The sequence below is a fragment of the Ranitomeya variabilis genome, chromosome 2 (assembly GCF_051348905.1).
Source record: "Ranitomeya variabilis isolate aRanVar5 chromosome 2, aRanVar5.hap1, whole genome shotgun sequence".
Taxonomy (NCBI): domain Eukaryota; kingdom Metazoa; phylum Chordata; class Amphibia; order Anura; family Dendrobatidae; genus Ranitomeya; species Ranitomeya variabilis.
Window position 1 is genome coordinate 433,657,790 of NC_135233.1, and position 13,504 is coordinate 433,671,293.

The following is a 13,504-nucleotide window of genomic DNA, read 5'->3' on the forward strand; positions in this document are numbered from 1 at the left end:
GGGTTCTAAAATCTACCTGAAAAAAAAACACTACATCAATCAGTGGTAGAAAAATATTGGCCTCAGTCAGGGCTTGTGTGCCACTCCTGACTCCTGTGTGTGCCATCTCTCACTCAGTGGGCCATAGAAAGCCTTTTTTTTTTATTATTATTATTTGGTTTCTAAAGTCTCCCTGAAAAAAAAATAAATAAATAAAAAAACAGTGGGAGATTAATATTGCCCTTTCAGCTTGTGTGCCAGTCTTGACTCCTGGGTGTGCCACCTCTCTCTCTCAAATTGTGGGCCATAGAAAGCCTATTTATTTTTTTCCTTGATTTGGGTTCTAAAATCTACCTTAAAAAAAACACTACATCAATCAGTGGTAGAAAAATATTGGCCTCAGTCAGGGCTTGTGTGCCACTCCTGACTCCTGTGTGTGCTGTCATGAATCCCCAATGGCTAGGGATAGCACAGGACAAGCAAAGTACAAATAAATAACGGACGAGCTCTAGGGTGATGGAACCTGGGCTGACCGCTGCCCTAAGCCTGACAAACGCAACTAGAGATAGCCAGGGAGCGTGCCTACGTTGGTTCTAGACGCCACGCACCAGCCTAAGAGCTAACTAGTACTGCAGAGAAAATAAAGACCTCACTTGCCTCCAGAGGAATGAACCCCAAAAGATATAGTTGCCCCCTCACATGTATTGACGGTGAAATGAGAGGAAGGCACACACATAGAGATGATATATATAGATTTAGCAAATTGAGGCCCGCTGTAAACTAGAAAGCAGAACGATACAAAAGGGGACTGAGCGGTCAGCAAAAAACCCTAATCAAAAAACCATCCTGAGATTACAAGAACCCATGTGCCAACTCATGGCACATGGGGAGAACCTCAGTCCACTAGAGCTACCAGCTAGCATAGAGACATAATAAGCAAGCTGGACAAAAAACCAAACAACTGAAAATCAGCACTTAGCTTATCCTGAAAGATCTGGGAGCAGGTAGGCAGGAACCAAACAGAGCACATCTGAATACATTGATAGCCGGCAAGGGAATGACAGAAAGGCCAGGTAAAATAGGAAACACCCAGCCTCTGATGGACAGGTGGAAACCAAAGGCCGCAACCCACCAAAGTCACCCAGTACCAGCAGTAACCACCAGAGGGAGCCCACAAACAGAATCCACAACAGTACCCCCCCCTTGAGGAGGGGTCACCGAACCCTCACGAGAACCCCCAGGGCGATCAGGGTGAGCTCTATGGAAGGCGCGGACCAAATCAGTCGCATGAACATCGGAGGCGACCACCCAGGAATTATCCTCCTGACCATAACCCTTCCACTTAACCAAATACTGGAGTTTGCGTCTGGAAACACGAGAATCCAAGATCTTCTCAACAACATACTCCAATTCTCCCTCCACCAGCACCAGAGCAGGAGGCTCAACCGAAGGAACAACGGGCGCCTCATACCTCCGCAACAACGACCGATGGAACACATTATGAATAGCGAACGATGCTGGGAGATCCAAACGAAAAGATACAGGGTTAAGAATCTCCGAGATCCTATAAGGACCGATGAACCGAGGCTTGAACTTAGGAGAAGAGACCTTCATAGGGACAAAACGAGAAGACAACCACACCAAATCCCCAACAAGAAGTCGGGGACCCACGCGGCGACGGCGATTAGCAAACTGCTGAGTCTTCTCCTGAGATAACTTCAAATTGTCCACCACCTGATTCCAAATCTGATGTAGCCTGTCCACCACCATGTCCACTCCAGGACAATCCGAAGACTCCACCTGACCAGAGGAAAAACGAGGATGAAACCCCGAATTACAAAAAAAAGGAGAGACCAACGTGGCAGAACTAGCCCGATTATTAAGAGCAAATTCGGCCAGTGGCAAAAAAGGAACCCAGTCATCTTGGTCAGCAGAAACAAAACACCTCAAATAAGTTTCCAAGGTCTGATTAGTTCGCTCCGTCTGGCCATTCGTCTGAGGATGGAATGCAGACGAGAAAGACAAATCAATGCCCATCTTGGCACAAAACGTCCGCCAAAATCTAGACACAAACTGGGATCCCCTGTCCGAAACGATATTCTCCGGAATCCCATGCAAACGAACCACGTTCTGAAAAAATAAAGGGACCAACTCAGAGGAGGAAGGCAACTTAGGCAAGGGCACCAAATGAACCATCTTAGAAAAGCGGTCACACACAACCCAGATAACGGACATTTTCTGTGAAACCGGGAGATCAGAAATAAAATCCATGGAAATGTGCGTCCAAGGCCTCTTCGGGATGGGCAAGGATAACAACAACCCACTGGCCCGAGAACAGCAAGGCTTAGCTCGAGCACACACTTCACAAGACTGCTCAAAGGTACGCACATCCCTAGACAAGGAAGGCCACCAAAAAGACCTGGCCACCAAGTCTCTAGTACCAAATATTCCAGGATGACCAGCCAACACAGAAGAATGGACCTCGGAGATGACTCTACTGGTCCAATCATCCGGAACAAACAGTCTTTCTGGTGGACAACGATCCGGTTTATCCACCTGAAACTCCTGCAATGCACGTCGCAAGTCTGGGGATACGGCGGACAATATTACCCCATCCCTAAGGATACCAGTAGGCCCAGAGTCTCCAGGAGAGTCAGGCACAAAACTCCTGGAAAGAGCATCTGCCTTCACATTCTTTGAACCTGGCAGGTATGAAACCACGAAATTGAAACGAGAAAAAAACAACGACCAACGAGCCTGTCTAGGATTCAAACGCCTGGCAGACTCAAGGTAAATGAGATTCTTGTGATCAGTCAAGACCACCACACGATGTTTAGCACCCTAAAGCCAATGACGCCACTCCTCAAATGCCCACTTCATGGCCAAAAGCTCCCGATTACCCACATCATAATTGCGCTCGGCGGGCGAGAATTTTCTAGAGAAGAATGCACATGGCTTCATCACCGAGCCATCAGAACTTCTCTGTGACAAAACCGCCCCCGCTCCAATCTCGGAAGCATCAACCTCAACCTGAAAAGGAAGTGAAACATCTGGTTGACACAACACAGGAGCAGAAGAAAACCGGCGCTTAAGTTCCTGAAAGGCCCCCACAGCCGCAGGAGACCAATTAGCAACATCAGCACCCTTTTTAGTCAAATCAGTCAAAGGTTTAACAACACTGGAAAAATTTGCAATGAACCGACGATAAAAATTAGCAAACCCCAAGAACTTCTGTAGGCTCTTAACAGATGTAGGTTGTGTCCAGTCACAAATTGCCTGAACCTTAACGGGATCCATCTCAATAGTAGAAGGAGAAAAAATGTACCCCAAAAAAGAAATCTTCTGGACTCCGAAGAGACACTTTGAGCCCTTCACAAACAGAGAATTGGCCCGCAGAACCTGAAACACCTTCCTGACCTGTAGAACATGAGACTCCCAGTCATCAGAAAACACCAAAATATCATCCAAATACACAATCATAAACTTATCCAGATATTCACGGAAAATATTGTGCATAAAGGACTGAAAGACTGACGGAGCATTGGAGAGTCCAAAAGGCATTACCAAATACTCAAAATGGCCCTCAGGCGTATTAAATGCGGTTTTCCACTCATCACCTTGTTTTATCCGCACCGCGAAGATCTATCTTAGTGAACCACCTAGCCCCCTTAATGCGAGCAAACAAGTCAGTTAATAATGGCAATGGATACTGATATTTGACTGTAATCTTATTTAGAAGGCGATAATCTATACAAGGCCTCAGGGAACCATCTTTTTTTGCCACGAAAAAAAACCTGCTCCCAGAGGGGACGAAGATGGACGAATATGTCCCTTTTCCAAGGACTCCTTAATATAATTCCGCATAGCAGTATGCTCTGGTAGTGACAGATTAAATAAACGACCCTTAGGGAACTTACTGCCAGGAATTAATTCTATAGCACAGTCACACTCTCTATGAGGAGGGAGCGAATTGAGCTTAGGCTCCTCAAAAACATCCCTATAGTCAGACAAAAACGCAGGGATCTCAGAAGGAGTAGATGAAGCGATTGAAATCGGAGGTGCATCACCATGAACCCCCTGACATCCCCAGCTTAACACAGACATTGTTTTCCAGTCCAGGACAGGATTATGAGTTTGTAACCATGGCAGACCAAGCACTAGTACATCATGTAAATTATACAGTACAAGGAAGCGAATCACCTCCTGATGAACGGGAGTCATGCGCATGGTCACTTGTGTCCAGTACTGCGGTTTAGTCATAGCCAATGGTGTAGAGTCAATTCCCTTCAGAGGAATAGGAACTTCCAGAGGCTCCAGACTAAAACCGCAGCGTTTAGCAAATGACCAATCCATAAGACTCAGGGCAGCGCCCGAATCCACATAGGCATCGACGGAAATGGAAGACAGTGAAAAAATCAGAGTCACAGACAAAATGAACTTAGGCTGCAGAGTACCAATGGCAAAAGATTTATCAACCCTTTTTGTGCGTTTAGAGCATGCTGATATAACATGAGCTGAATCACCACAATAAAAACACAATCCATTTTTCCGCCTATAATTTTGCCGTTCACTTCTGGACTGAATTCTATCACATTGCATAGTCTCAGGTGCCTGTTCAGAAGACACCGCCAACTGGTGCACGGGTTTGCGCTCCCGTAAACGCCGATCAATCTGAATGGCCATAGCCATAGACTCATTCAGACCTGTAGGCGTAGGGAACCCCACCATAATATCCTTAATGGCCTCAGAAAGACCATTTCTGAAGTTTGCAGCCAGGGCGCACTCATTCCACTGAGTAAGCACCGACCATTTCCGAAATTTTTGACAATATATTTCCGCTTCATCATGCCCCTGAGAGAGGGCTAATAAAGCCTTTTCAGCCTGAATCTCCAGGTTAGGTTCCTCATAGAGCAATCCCAATGCCAGAAAAAACGCATCCACACTGAGCAATGCAGGATCCCCTGGTGCCAATGCAAATGCCCAATTCTGAGGGTCGCCCCGCAGGAAAGATATTACAATCTTGACCTGTTGAGCAGGGTCTCCAGAGGAGCGAGATTTTAAAGAAAGAAACAATTTACAATTGTTCCTGAAATTCTGGAAGGTAGATCTATCTCCAGAAAAGAACTCTGGAATAGGAATTCTAGGTTCAGACATGGGAATGTGAACAACAAAATCCTGTATGTTTTGAACTTTTGCCGCGAGATTACTCAGGCTGGAAGCCAAACTCTGGACATCCATGTTAAACAGCTAAGATCAGAGCCATTCAAGGGTTAAGAGGAGGTAAGAAGCAGCTAGACAGCAATTAAGGGCTAGGCAGCAAAACTCTGAAGGAAAAAAAAAAAAAAATTTCCCTTAAACACTTCTTTTTCTCCTGCTTCAGCCCAAACAATTAACACTTTGTGGGCCGGCTATACTGTCATGAATCCCCAATGGCTAGGGATAGCACAGGACAAGCAAAGTACAAATAAATAACGGACGAGCTCTAGGGTGATGGAACCTGGGCTGACCGCTGCCCTAAGCCTGACAAACGCAACTAGAGATAGCCAGGGAGCGTGCCTACGTTGGTTCTAGACGCCACGCACCAGCCTAAGAGCTAACTAGTACTGCAGAGAAAATAAAGACCTCACTTGCCTCCAGAGGAATGAACCCCAAAAGATATAGTTGCCCCCTCACATGTATTGACGGTGAAATGAGAGGAAGGCACACACATAGAGATGATATATATAGATTTAGCAAATTGAGGCCCGCTGTAAACTAGAAAGCAGAACGATACAAAAGGGGACTGAGCGGTCAGCAAAAAACCCTAATCAAAAAACCATCCTGAGATTACAAGAACCCATGTGCCAACTCATGGCACATGGGGAGAACCTCAGTCCACTAGAGCTACCAGCTAGCATAGAGACATAATAAGCAAGCTGGACAAAAAACCAAACAACTGAAAATCAGCACTTAGCTTATCCTGAAAGATCTGGGAGCAGGTAGGCAGGAACCAAACAGAGCACATCTGAATACATTGATAGCCGGCAAGGGAATGACAGAAAGGCCAGGTAAAATAGGAAACACCCAGCCTCTGATGGACAGGTGGAAACCAAAGGCCGCAACCCACCAAAGTCACCCAGTACCAGCAGTAACCACCAGAGGGAGCCCACAAACAGAATCCACAACAGTGTGCCATCTCTCACTCAGTGGGCCATAGAAAGCCTATTTATTTTTTTGCTTGATTTGGGTTCTAAAATATACCTTTAAAAAAATCACTACATCAATCAGTGGGAGAAAAATATTGGCCTCAGTCAGGGCTTGTGTGCCACTCCTGACTCCTGTGTGTGCCATCTCTCACTGAGTGGGCCATAGAAAGCCTATTTATTTTTTTCCATGATTTGGGTTCTAAAATCTACCTGAAAAAAAAAACACTACATCAATCAGTGGTAGAAAAATATTGGCCTCAGTCAGGGCTTGTGTGCCACTCCTGACTCCTGTGTGTGCCATCTCTCACTGAGTGGGCCATAGAAAGCCTATTTATTTTTTTGCTTGATTTGGGTTCTAAAATCTACCTTTAGAAAAATCACTACATCAATCAGTGGGAGAAAAATATTGGCCTCAGTCAGGGCTTGTGTGCCACTCCTGACTCCTGTGTGTGCCATCTCTCACTGAGTGGGCCATAGAAAGCCTATTTATTTTTTTCCATGATTTGGATTCTAAAATCTACCTGAAAAAAAAAAATACTACATCAATCAGTGGTAGAAATATATTGGCCTCAGTCAGGGCTTGTGTGCCACTCCTGACTCCTGTGTGTGCCATCTCTCACTCAGTGGGCCATAGAAAGCCTTTTTTTTTTTTTTTTTTTATTATTTGGTTTCTAAAGTCTCCCTGAAAAAAATAAATAAATAAAAAAACAGTGGGAGATTAATATTGCCCTTTCAGCTTGTGTGCCAGTCTTGACTCCTGGGTGTGCCACCTCTCTCTCTCAAATTGTGGGCCATAGAAAGCCTATTTATTTTTTTCCTTGATTTGGGTTCTAAAGTAATGGCAGGTCCCAGATTCCCCTAATCAAGTCCGCACCCACAGAGACCACAACTCAGGACTAAACCACAGTGCACTAATATTTATTATAGCATTATAACACACATGGGCAATCAGTCCCAGTAAATTCAATACAATAGCGTTATAAAATTATTGACTGATTACCCATGTGGCCCCATAGACTCATGTCATACATATGGTACATACCGCACTATTAGATCAGGGAAAATGTGCACCGTGGTCGCGTCCTCCCCGACGCGCGTTTCGGCCAGGTGGCCTTCCCCCTGAGGAAGGCCACCTGGCCGAAACGCGCGTCGGGGAGGACGCGACCACGGTGCACATTTTCCCTGATCTAATAGTGCGGTATGTACCATATGTATGACATGAGTCTATGGGGCCACATGGGTAATCAGTCAATAATTTTATAACGCTATTGTATTGCATTTACTGGGACTGATTGCCCATGTGTGTTATAATGCTATAATAAATATTAGTGCACTGTGGTTTAGTCCTGAGTTGTGGTCTCTGTGGGTGCGGACTTGATTAGGGGAATCTGGGACCTGCCATTACTGTGCACCTATGTATGTGCTTTTTATTCAATAAAGTTTTTTCTATTTTTCATTACTTGGACTTTGCTTGACTGCAATTTTTGGTGCTTTGTGTTATACACGGATATATGCAGTTGTCCTTTGTGGTCCTTGGTCTGTCTTATTCTATATGGGTCATTTAATACCTTATGGGTTTATTTATTAGGACGGACTATGTATACCACTGTATATTATCAATCAGTGGTAGAAAAATATTGGCCTCAGTCAGGGCTTGTGTGCCACTCCTGACTCCTGTGTGTGCCATCTCTCACTCAGTGGGCCATAGAAAGCCTTTTTTTTTTTTATTATTATTATTTGGTTTCTAAAGTCTCCCTGAAAAAAAAATAAAAAAATAAAAAAACAGTGGGAGATTAATATTGCCCTTTCAGCTTGTGTGCCAGTCTTGACTCCTGGGTGTGCCACCTCTCTCTCTCAAATTGTGGGCCATAGAAAGCCTATTTATTTTTTTCCTTGATTTGGGTTCTAAAATCTACCTTAAAAAAAACACTACATCAATCAGTGGTAGAAAAATATTGGCCTCAGTCAGGGCTTGTGTGCCACTCCTGACTCCTGTGTGTGCCATCTCTCACTCAGTGGGCCATAGAAAGCCTATTTATTTTTTTGCTTGATTTGGGTTCTAAAATCTACCTTTAAAAAAATCACTACATCAATCAGTGGGAGAAAAATATTGGCCTCAGTCAGGGCTTGTGTGCCACTCCTGACTCCTGTGTGTGCCATCTCTCACTCAGTGGGCCATAGAAAGCCTATTTATTTTTTTCCATGATTTGGGTTCTAAAATCTACCTGAAAAAAAAACACTACATCAATCAGTGGTTGAAAAATATTGGCCTCAGTCAGGGCTTGTGTGCCACTCCTGACTCCTGTGTGTGCCATCTCTCACTCAGTGGGCCATAGAAAGCCTTTTTTTTTTTTTTTTTTTATTACTTGGTTTCTAAAGTCTCCCTGAAAAAAAAATAAAAAAATAAAAAAACAGTGGGAGATTAATATTGCCCTTTCAGCTTGTGTGCCAGTCTTGACTCCTGGGTGTGCCACCTCTCTCTCTCAAATTGTGGGCCATAGAAAGCCTATTTATTTTTTGGCTTGATTTGGGTTCTAAAATCTACCTTTAAAAAAATCACTACATCAATCAGTGGGAGAAAAATATTGGCCTCAGTCAGGGCTTGTGTGCCACTCCTTACTCCTGTGTGTGCCATCTCTCACTCAGTGGGCACTGGGCCATAGAAAGCATTTTTTTTTTTTATTATTATTATTTGGTTTCTAAATTGTCCCTGAAAAAAACATTTTATCTTATTTGGTTTCTAAAGTCTCCCTGAGAAAAAAAAAAAAAAAAAAATAGGTGGGAGATTAATATTGACATTTGGGCTTGAGTGACAGTCCTGCGTGTGTGGCATCTCTGTGATTTTGTGCCACAGAAAACAGAGTGTGTAACATTGTGCCTGATTTTCCTTGTGGTCTCAACAACCTGTTAAGGGATATTGAAATCATACTGAAGTTATAGCTCACCGTGTAAGTTGTTTGACAGCAACAAATAAAGTTACTTTGGTTACGTTTTTAAAACAATGAGGAAGTCTGGTGCAAGAGGTCGTGGCCGTGGGCGTTCATTGTCAGCTGGTAATGATGGTAGTGGTAGTGGAGCATCAGGTGGTCGTGGGGATAAAAATATTCCACCTAAGTCTGGAGCTGTGGAGCCAGTTTCGTCGTCTGGCTACACAAGGCCTCGAAAGCTCTCTTTTCTGGGAGTAGGAAAACCGCTTTTAAAGCCGGAGCAGCAACAGCAAGTTTTGGCTTACATTGCAGACTCAGCCTCTAGCTCTTTTGCCTCCTCTTCTGAAACTGGTAAATGTAAAAGCAGCGCGTCGCTTGTGGATGTTCACGGTCAGGGACAAGTCGCTTCCTTGTCCTCTTTAGCAAAAACAACAACAAGAGAGAAGGATGCAGCAGGCGACACAATGGGTTACTCCATGGAGCTCTTTACACATACCGTCCCTGGCTTAGAAAGTGAAACACTTAACAGGCCATGCCCATTACAAGTAGATTCTGACATGGAGTGCACTGATGCACAGCCACAGCCAGAGTACTATGCTGCTCCTTTGACTCAGACCACAACATTGCCCTCTCAGGGTACTGATCCGCAATCAGACCCTGATGAGACTATGTTGCCCCGCCACGAACGCTATACCACCGACCGACACGGTGACACAGACGAAGTTGCACACGAGCTCGAAGAGGAGGTAATAGATGACCCAGTTGTTGACCCCGATTGGCAGCCATTGGGGGAACAGAGTGCAGGCGGCAGTAGTTCAGAAGCGGAGGTGGAGGAGGGGCCGCAGCAGGCATCAACATCGCAACAGGTTCCATCTGCCGGGCCCGTATCTGGCCCAAAACGCATGTCAAAGCCAAAACCTGTTGGAGGACAGCGTGGCCATCCGGTTAAAGCTCAGTCTGCAATCCCTGAAAAGGGATCCGATGCTAGGAAGAGTGCAGTCTGGCATTTTTTTTAATCAACATCCAATTGATCAGCGCAAAGTCATCTGTCAAAAATGTTCAACTAGCTTAAGCAGAGGTCAGAATCTGAAAAGTCTCAATACTAGTTGCATGCATAGACACTTAACCACCATGCATTTTCAAGCCTGGACTAACTACCAAACGTCCCTTAAGGTTGTAGCACCCTCGGCCAATGAAGCTAGTCAGCAACGCAACATCCCTTCCGTCACTGTAAGGCCACCATTTTCCGCACCACCGGCAGTATCTGTGCAGGTTTCTTTGCCAGCCAAAAGCAGTCAGGGTCAGGGAATCACCAGTTTTGTAGGAGGAAATATTGCATCTAGGGCACCGGCGGAAACAATACCGTCTCCAACCGTCTCTCAGTCTGCCATGTCCACCGGCACACCCGCAAGTTCCACGTTCTCCATCTCTCCAGTTCAGCTCACACTACATGAGACTCTGGTTAGGAAAAGGAAGTACTTATCCTCGCATCCGCGTACACAGGGTTTTAACGCCCACATAGCTAGACTAATCTCGTTAGAGATGATGCCCTACCGGTTAGTTGAAAGCGAAGCTTTCAAAGCCCTGATGGAGTACGCTGAACCACGATACGAGCTACCCAGTCGACACTTTTTTTCAAGAAAAGCCATCCCAGCCCTGCACCAGCATGTTAAACAGCGCATCGTCCATGCACTCAGGCAATCTGTGAGTACAAAGGTGCACCTGACTACAGATGCATGGACCAGTAGGCATGGCCAGGGACGTTATGTGTCCATCACGGCACACTGGGTGAATGTGGTGGATGCAGGGTCCACAGGGGACATCAATTTCGGGACAGTTGTGCCTAGCCCACGGTCTAGGAAACAGTTGGCTGTAGGCGTTCGCACCCCCTCCTCCTTCTCCTCCTCCTGCAGAAGCTACAGCTCTTCCACAGACCGCAGTCGGCCAACCACTCCATCGGCAGATGACACTGTTGCACACCAGTTGTCCCATTATGGGCCAGCTACTGGCAAGCGTCAGCAGGCTGTATTGGCTATGAAGTGTTTGGGCGACAACAGACACACCGCGGAAGTTCTGTCCGAGTTCTTGCAAGAAGAAACGCAGTCGTGGCTGGGCACAGTAGATCTTGAGGCAGGCAAGGTAGTGAGTGATAACGGAAGGAATTTCATGGCTGCCATCTCCCTTTCCCAACTGAAACACATTCCTTGCCTGGCTCACACCTTAAACCTGGTGGTGCAGTGCTTATTGAAAACTTATCCTGGGTTCTCCGACCTGCTCCTCAAAGTGCGTGGACTTTGCTCACATATCCGACGTTCGCCTGTACACTCCAGCCGTATGCAGACCTATCAGCGGTCTTTGAACCTTCCCCAGCATTGCCTAATCATAGACGTTGCAACAAGGTGGAACTCAACACTGCACATGCTTCAGAGACTGTGCCAACAGAGGCGGGCTGTTATGTTTTTGTGGGAGGATACACATACACGGGCAGGCAGTAGGATGGCAGACATGGAGTTGTCAGGTGTGCAGTGGTCCAAGATACAAGACATGTGTCAAGTCCTTCAGTGTTTTGAGGAATGCACACGGCTGGTTAGTGCAGACAACGCCGTAATAAGCATGAGCATCCCCCTAATGCGTCTGCTGATGCAAAGTTTGACGCACATAAAGGATCAGGCGTCTGCACCAGAGGAAGAGGAAAGCCTTGATGACAGTCAGCCATTGTCTGGTCAGGGCAGTGTACAGGACGAGGTAGCGGGCGAAGAGGAGGTGGAGGACGAGGAGGATGATGGGGATGAGTATATTTTTAATGCGGAAGCTTTCCCGGGGGCACTGGAAATTGGTTGCGTGGCAAGGCCGGGTTCTGTTTTTTTGAGGGACACAAGTGACGTAGATTTGCCTGAAACTGCCCCTCAACCAATCACAACCGGAGATTTGACAACTGGAACTTTGGCCCACATGGCGGATTATGCCTTACGTATCCTAAAAAGGGACACACGCATTACGAAAATGATGAACGATGACGATTACTGGTTGGCCTGCCTCCTTGATCCACGCTATAAAGGCAAATTGCAAAATATAATGCCACATGAGAACTTGGAACTAATATTAGCAACCAAACAATCAACTCTTGTTGACCGTTTGCTTCAGGCATTCCCAGCACACAGCGCACGTGATCGTTCTCACACGAGCTCCAGGGGGCAGCAGACTAGGAGTGTTAGGGGTGCACACATCAGAAGTGGCGTTGGACAGAGGGGTTTTCTGACCAGGTTGTGGAGTGATTTTGCTATGACCGCAGACAGGACAGGTACTGCTGCATCAATTGAAAGTGACAGGAGACAACATTTGTCCAGTATGGTTACTAACTATTTTTCATCCCTTATCGATGTTCTCCCTCAACCGTCATTCCCATTTGATTACTGGGCATCAAAATTAGACACCTGGCCAGAATTGGCAGAATATGCATTGCAGGAGCTTGCTTGCCCGGCAGCAAGTGTCCTATCAGAAAGAGTATTCAGTGCTGCAGGTTCAATATTAACCGAAAAAAGGACTCGTCTGGCTACCCAAAATGTTGACGATCTAACATTCATTAAAATGAACCACAACTGGATTTCAAAATCTTTTGCCCCACCTTGCCCGGCCGACACCTAGCTTTCCTATGAAAAGCTCTTGCCTGTGAAATACTTTTCTAATGTCTAATTTGCTGCAGCTGATTGTCCAGCATACGACATGTTTACACCTCCCTAAATGGCCAAACTCACCACACGGGGCCGTGGTATCGCGACTTGGCGCAAGCACCCGTGAGACTGCTGTTTCTCTGAAGATGTGGGTGTGCTCGCTTTTGGTTGACGGCATTGCTACTGGGTCCCTCATAGTACAATAAAGTGTCTCTGGTGGTGGTGGTGCGCACCCAACGTCAGACACACTGTTGTAACATGAGGGGCCCTGGGCCTGTACTGCCGGCCACAAGAGAGTTCACCCACCCCCAGGTCAAACATTGCTCTACCACTTCCACAGTTATCTCTCACACTTCCACCAATGTTTAGTCTATGCGCTGACATCCTTCCATACCTGCCACTGACAATACCATTGTGTTGACATGTATGATGGTACTTAACATAGTCAGGGGCAGTGTCCTCTATTTACCACAGTAAATACTTTGCGCTAAATTAGTAGGTCTGAAACAACGCAGAGGATCCCACCCCTGAACCTAATGATTGCACCCTTTAGTGTTTTTGTTTTGTTTTAATGCGAGACATTCACATTTATTTGTTGTTTTGGACTACTAACTGGCAACTAAGTAACTGTAACTCATTACAATCGGCCTCCACTGACCTGACCACTGCTGCCCGTGTACCCCTGGAACCAATTATAAAGTGCCTACAGCCAGCCCATTTTAGTGTGTTAGGCCTTGGAAGC